This window comes from Cydia splendana, chromosome 22 (assembly GCF_910591565.1).
Source record: "Cydia splendana chromosome 22, ilCydSple1.2, whole genome shotgun sequence".
In the NCBI taxonomy this organism is placed as follows: Eukaryota; Metazoa; Arthropoda; class Insecta; order Lepidoptera; family Tortricidae; genus Cydia; species Cydia splendana.
Genome location: NC_085981.1, coordinates 4,097,701 through 4,105,533, shown reverse-complemented (window position 1 = coordinate 4,105,533; position 7,833 = coordinate 4,097,701).

Below are 7,833 nucleotides of genomic sequence, written 5' to 3'. Positions count from 1 at the left end.
AAATGCACATTGTGAGGAGAGGGCCGGCCCTAGTTATGGATGTAAGTAGCGCTTTCATATGTTAAAGCGATTAGCTTTGATAGGTCCCAATCCAAATTAATTCCAATTGGTCCCCTCTTTAGACTGGTCTTGACATTTTACTATACTAATTCTTTTCAAATTTAAAGTAAAAATCCTTGTAAATAGGTACCTAAAGAAAGGACACTTTGCTCGAGATATTTCGTGCGTCGACCCTCCTGTTCCTATCTCTATCCCACGTTCGTAATCGTATTGCCGTCCCGCTCGCACAGGGTCATTGACCTCCGGCATCATAGGCGAGACAGCAATATACTAATTACGAACGTGGGATAGAGATAGGAACAGGTGGGTCAGTGTACGAAATTCCTCATGCTATGCGTCCTTTCATTAGTAAGTTTTTGAAATATTGTGTAATATGTATAATACTAGCAACCTTGCCATAGAATTCCCTGGCTCCCTTTAGATAGAATTTTTAAATATTTAATATAATATTACACGATATTTCAAACATTCCAAACTAATCACAAGATTTTTAACACATTCAGCGCCAAGAACCCGACTGTCGGGTACACTATTCGTAGCGACTAAGCGCTCCATACGGCGAAAACGTGGCTACGCGCTACGAGCGTAACCCGTAGCACTTAGTGGCAATGAATGTATGAAGTCAAAAACATCAGACATATTAGATAGCCATTTCATGTTAAATACTAGTCTATTGAGGGATACGCCAAATCAAGAGTTGTGAAAAAGACCACTTGTTAAGTGTAACGCACCAGAGAGTGCGAATAGTGAGGTACACCATCCTCTTTAACCCTTTACCAGGCTAAGGGATATATATTTCCCACATACGGCACTTCAAACATGTGTTCTATTTTCGATGAGTAAGACTGACATTCAATTGTCATTTTGGAAATGTCAGCCTGGTAAAGGGTTAACCAGAACTAATAAAAAACTTAAACAATTTGATGTTTTCCTAAAGTAAGGACGGTGAGAACGAAGAATTTCGTACATTAACCCGCTTGTTTATATCTATCGCACGCGCATAATTAGCCTCATGCGTGACTTATTAAAAAAAAAATTATATCGTTTAAACACCAGAAAGAATAAAAATATTTTTATAAACCTTCCTATGATATTATTAAAAGATATTTAAAATGTTAAAAAATTTTTGAGCGGTTGAAACGCTCATAATTTTTGGCGCGAATTCGACAGAACTGATGACGTCACTCGGCGTGGACGCAACTGACTTTTGCTACTTAGTAGCGAGTCAGGTCATAATGCCATCTCTTTCAGTCTTGCTTTGTCTTAACAATTTGTTTAAACGAGTGACGCCACGTGGCGTTTCGACTAATGGCGTTGCGTTTCGCTCACTAGCGAATTTAAATTTTTGTACTTTTTATTTATAATTTTAAGCAATTAAATGATAATTTAATAACGGAAATGCATTTGTAACATGATATAACGGCAACAAACATCCGAATAATAAATATTTCGTTCAAATATAAACTTTATGCATGAGGCTAATTATATCGCTATCCCGCTAATGATGCCTGCGATCAATGCCACGGTGCGAGCGAGACAGCTACAATATTATGCGCGCGCGATAGAGATAGGAAATGGCGGGTTATGCGAAATCTTCGTGTTCTGTGATGATCTTGAATGATTTTTATGTGAATAATTCTGATCATCCTCGTTTTTAGCACAAAATGATAGAGGCAGGTATACCTCACTTTCAGATAAAGTGCATACGGGTGCTTAGTGATGCTAATTTGAACTGAATATCTATACAAGTAACGCCGGGAGACACTAAAATATGTACATATATTTATTTGGTTCATAATGACATGAATTTTCGAATCCCGGTGTCACATGTAGATTACAGTCGCGCTTCAGTACGTACGTAACTAAATCTTTAAGGTGTAATTCCAATTCCGATCGCAGGTCTCGCACACATTCTGCCGCAATCTAAAATAAACTATAATTAAAAGTGCCACGTGGTCGCGATACTTATCCATTTACTTCAAATAACGGATATATATTTCCCGCATATGGCACTTCAAACATGTGTTCTATTTTCGATGATTAAGACTGACATTCGATAATCATTTTTGAAATGTTAGCCTGGTAAAGGCTTAAAATAGAGAGAAGACCAGCATATAACATTTTTGGTTGAGAAAACCGTCACAGGGCACTATACTAGAACTCTCGCATCTTAATACGTACAGTCAGAAAGGAAGAGCGTCGCTCCTTCTCTACCGACCTTCTGTAAGTGAAGTATGTGTACAAACGCAAGATTAAGGAGCGACGAAAGAGTTGCAGACGGTCTTACCTGATGGACGGTCTTCTTCTTACGGTTAAATTTGGAGTACTAGCGGAACGTCCTGATTGCAGTCGGAATTAGAATTATAGCTCAATTTCAAATGGTAGTTGCTATAGCAACCGTATGCATAAACCTCTAGTTGTAAATCTTACATGTAATGCATAAGCCCAACGCACTCGTGAGTTATGTTAACTCATTGCTTAGATAAGGACTATGGGTTCAACCAACACATAGTATTGTTAAAATTTCCAAATCATTTTAATACTAAACAGTCAAACTGACAGAATTAATTATTATATGCAGATAATTAACCTAATTTTAAATATTTAAATATCGCCTTCAGGGCCTTTAAACTATGAAAAATAAACTACATATGTAGTATCTAGTCAAACTATGTTTTAATTTACCGAAACTGGGATTGTTGTAGTTTCAAAAACGTTTCGAAATTTTATTAAGTGTTAATTTTGTTTCTTATTCGGACCAGACAATGCAAGGAGCTAACATTTTATGAATCTCAGCTAGTCGGATCTCATATACAAAATGATACTTAGCTGCCCAAAGGCAGCCCGAATGTCACATGACCAAATATACCTGTAGAATTAACTGACAATGTTAGAGTCTAAGTTAACTACTGACATGAATGGAACAAATTGAGGCAGTGACAATTTAAACGTCATATTTTCATAGAAATTTGACATTCATGATCATAGGTACCTCGAATTTTTGGGTGCGGGAATGTTTTACACTATAATATTTAAAACTTTCGCGTTTTGAACACATATTAACTCACATTTATTTATTTACCAGTGAAACCTGTGTCGAAACGTCGGTAAATAAAGGTAATACAATAAATTCGCGATGGACCCGTCTATAAATGTGAGTTAATATATGTTTTACACTAGCCAAAAAATAAGTTTAAACTGTAAAAAGAAACTATTTTAACATATCTAAGTACATTTGGAACTAAGTACCTATTTTGAATTCATAGTTTGTTAACTATTTTACCATAAACAAAGTTATAAATACACAAAATCATTTCCGCACCCAAAATTCCGGGGTATGTTAATTAATGATAATGATATATTGCCACACTTTATCATTGCAAATGCCATGTATATGGGCCATTTTATTTAAAGTTGTCCCCTACTTTTTTTTTAATTTGTGAATTTTTATGTTATTTCTACTCAGAATCACGAGCTCTTTCTATCCTAATAGGAGAAAAAAGTGTCCCAAGGTTTTTATTTCCATTCCGTTACCATTTTTCATAGACTTTGTATGGCGGTCACGGAATGAAAAGATCGATAATTGTATGGAAATTTTGGGACACTTTTATTCTCCTATTAGGATCAAAAGAGCGTATGATTCTGAGTAGAAATAACATAAAAAAACCCAAATTTGAAAATAAGTGTAGGGGACAACTTTAAATAAAATGGCCCCCATGCATAATTAGCTTAGTTCGACTCTATCTAACATAACATCTGGTCTGATTAAACTATTTATTCGAAACGGTTATAGATTTTAAATCATGAAAATATTAATAAAGTGATATTAAAAATAATTATTTAAGAAGCTTATTAGGTTTATTCGCATCTATGAAAGATATTATTTGTGTAAGTTAAATAAATGAAAACAATATTATTGTAAGCAGATAACAATCAAACCTCATTATAATTATCTTAACATTAATGAACTGTCACTATTGGTTAAATTTTAAAAACTGTTATTTACTCGCTTGAAGGCGCTTGGAGAGACGGACCACGCTAAATTTTCATGTCAAGTGCTACGTCAAGTATGGAGCTTATAGGGATATATGTATTATGCATTCTTACTACCAAGTTTGTGCAAATTTAGCGTGGTTAGTCTTAAATCTTAATAAAATCTTCCTGCCTCACCACACCGTTGTATAGCTCTACCCTTGAACATTCAAAAACCGCGTAGTTTTCGATGCACTCTTGAAAGTAAACAAAGGCGGGTTTTACTTTTAATTTTTGGGTTCAGTTTGTAGGATTTTAAATATATGAGATATTTAAGTAGTTTAGATGAATAAGTTTAGTGGATTGGTCGTTATCTGCTTACTGACATTTAAAAGTAACTTGTCTGAATGACTTCCATTCCAACTTTGAGTTGCATCAGTATTAATTGTTCTGTGATTCTCATATCGTGGTGCGGGAAATGTGACAGCTGCAAAGAAAATTAACGACTATAATAGAGTTAGACCAAGATAAGTCTGCAACGATTTTAATAGTACACGCACTCACGCAGTGCAAGTGTTATTCTAAAGGTCAAACTTCTATGACATGATGACGTATAAATAACACTTGCATTGCGTGTTATCAAAATCGTTGCACACTTATCATGGTCTAACTCTAGACAACTAGCTGTAGTTTGCAGCTCGGAACCTTAAAGCCCCACCACAGCGTGCCAATGTCTTGCATATAGATAGAAAATAAATGTCTGTTACGTTCAGTCCGCGCGTACAGTGATCAACAAAAGTAGACTGAGACCCTGTAAATATTAAATCTAAGTAAAATAGTTAATAGTTTAACAAACATTAATTCAGATAAAAATAAATCGTGCGCCATGTGAATGTGATGATACTTAATACTTTTGTTGTTGACTGTCCGTGTGTATAGGGCTTTGGCTGAATTGTTTTCTAGACCAGTCAATGAAGTTTCAACGATAATTCTAGACCTAATAGTAATATAATAAAACTGCCGAGAATGAGTAAAATTATACCAAGGTAAAAGGGTATTTAAACGATTTTTAAATGTGTAACAATGCTAAATATTACGGGCTAGAATTATCGTGTACAATAACTTCATTGATTAAGGTATTCTAGATTTTGTTTAAGGCTTAGCAAATTGTAAATTTTATTATAATATTGTTTTATAATCTGTGGTCATTATGTTGTGTGTATAATGTGCATTTATCTATGATTGTTATGTTTTGAAATGAGTTTTGTCTGTTCCGAAGAGTCTAAGGTAACTAGACTTCGCACCGATTTATATAGACCAAAATGAGGTAGTGTCATTATAAACGTAATATTTTAATAGAAATTTGGCATTATGTTGACATGACCACACTTTGTCATTGCAAATGTCATGCAGAGTTAGCTTAGTCTGACTCCACTCTCGAGGGCCTACCGCTAACCACGTTCGACGTGTTGCCTCTCTGTCGCACTTGTAAATTCGTACGTAAGTGTGACAGGGAGGCAACATGTCGAACGTGGTTCGCGGTAGGCCCTCTGGTTTGGATACACAAATTCAAGTCTTCGTGTTGTACTGGAGATAAAACAAGAACAGAACAGTACAGTACCTAACTGAAATATAACAAATTATATTATAAAGACAAATAAATCTTTAAAGAGATTTTTCAGTGACAGGAGCGAGTAAAAAGTATCAAATTACAGAAAAAAGGCATATTTTAATCCTTTATAAGGCATAAGGGTGTCAATAATGCAAAATTGAACTGTATCACTTTGAAACAAAGTTCAAAATCATGTGGGAAATATATTCCCTTTGTCTTATAAAAGCTTAATAATGACTATTAATGACAGATACCTACCTGTAAGAAAAATAGGTCCCTTTGTTCAGTGATATGGGGATTCAACATATTTAAATGCATATTATGGACAGTGTAATGTAATGACCTACCTGTTATCGATTGTAAGAATTTTGACTGATATTATATTAAATATGTCGGGCATCTGTGAGTTGTGATTTCTTGAATTTGTGGCTAGATCGGGTACTATTTGTGGTTGTTGAGGTAAATGTGAAACTATGAATTAATTTTATAACGCTCAGTTGTACAAACATTCATTAGAACTAAGATGCGTAAATAAGTGAGAATTTTTATAGCTGCAAATTTGACAGCCGATGTATAGTCTGATTTTTATTCTCACGGAATTAATGTAAACAACCTTACGTCAATGTCAAAGTGACATATCGGGGGATCTCAAGTGGCCCCGCAGAAACAGTATTATAGCTACCCATCGGCACTAGTTACAGTTGCCTGTTATAGTTATTGTTGTGCACCACCTGTTTTAAAACATTTGTTCTTTGGGGTCGTCCATTAATCACGTCATATTTTTTTGACCAGTTTTTAACGACCTTCGTCAGTTATCCTTGTGTGACACCCCTGAAATCGTAACAAGAGTAAAAGCTTACCCTACGCGTTTTATCACTGCATTGACACAAATCATGGTTAAAATTAATGAATAATTTGTGCAACTGACACGACCTAGCCACTAGATTGGAATATCAGTCACTATAACTTGTCTATAAAATTAATTTAATTCCTAGTCATTTTTATCTGAAATCAATAATTTCGGAAATACGTGCCAATTCATTATGTAAATTAAACCATCGTCTGCTACAGCCAAGATCAAAGATATCGATGCGGCCACATGTATACAAACCTATCTCTTGATTTAATTTGACATTATGTATTTAGAAACCTGGGACTGATAAGAAATCTTCACAACTATTTCCAATTAGAATGCTTTTACAATAATCGAGTGAAATATATCAGGACTGCTATCTTGGAATTATTTTTTCAAGGTTTTTTTTTATATTTTCTGCATTTTGTTTGCATAGATATTTTTGATCTTGACTGTAAATCACGTATTTAGGTATGTATAATAATATACACTGTTACAATCGAAGTGTGAACGCTATAGTTAACGTCTGAAGTAATGTAATTTAAATGAGATTGTACCATAAATCGAATTTCATTAAAAAATACGGACTACACCAGATTTTTATTACCTTAACCAGTGTGGGCGCACGCACGCGGGTGCCACTGCCATTGTAGGGAAAATCCGTCGGACGCGTCCGCGTCCGCGCCTGAGGGCCTGCCACGAACCACGTTCGACGTGTTGCCTCCCTGTCTCACTTACGTACGAATTTACAAGTGCGGCAGGGAGGCAGCACGTCGAACGTGGTTCGCGGTAGGCCCTCGGCAACTCTCATAGTATTTTTCGTTAGCCCGCTACGTGCAACCGCGCCAGCTAGTGGATGCCCTTAAGGGCTTATATAGACGGTGCGAGAACTCGCTGGTTATTCCCACTAGTTACCAGTATTACCACCAAGTTGGTACCAGTGGTAACTACTGGGAATTATATTTCCCAGTAGTTACATACCAGTGGTAAAAGGTGGGAAAAAAAATCCCAGTAGTTACCACTGGTAACAACTTGGTGGTAAACTAGTGGGAATAACCCGAACTCGCATGCGAGTTTCATTACATTGCGTTATTTGATCGGTCGGCTGAATTGTTGTAACCTCAATGGTCCGCAATGTAACTAAAATCGCATGCGCCTTCGCGCGCCGTCTAAGGGCTGATATAGACGATGCGAGAACTCGCATGCGAGTTTAATACCATTGCGGGTTTTGGACAGAATTGGACGTAACCGACAGTCCGCAATGTAACTAAAATCGCATGCGAGTTCGCGCGCCGTCTAAATCAGCCCTTAGGAATAATGAAGAAGAAAACAACAG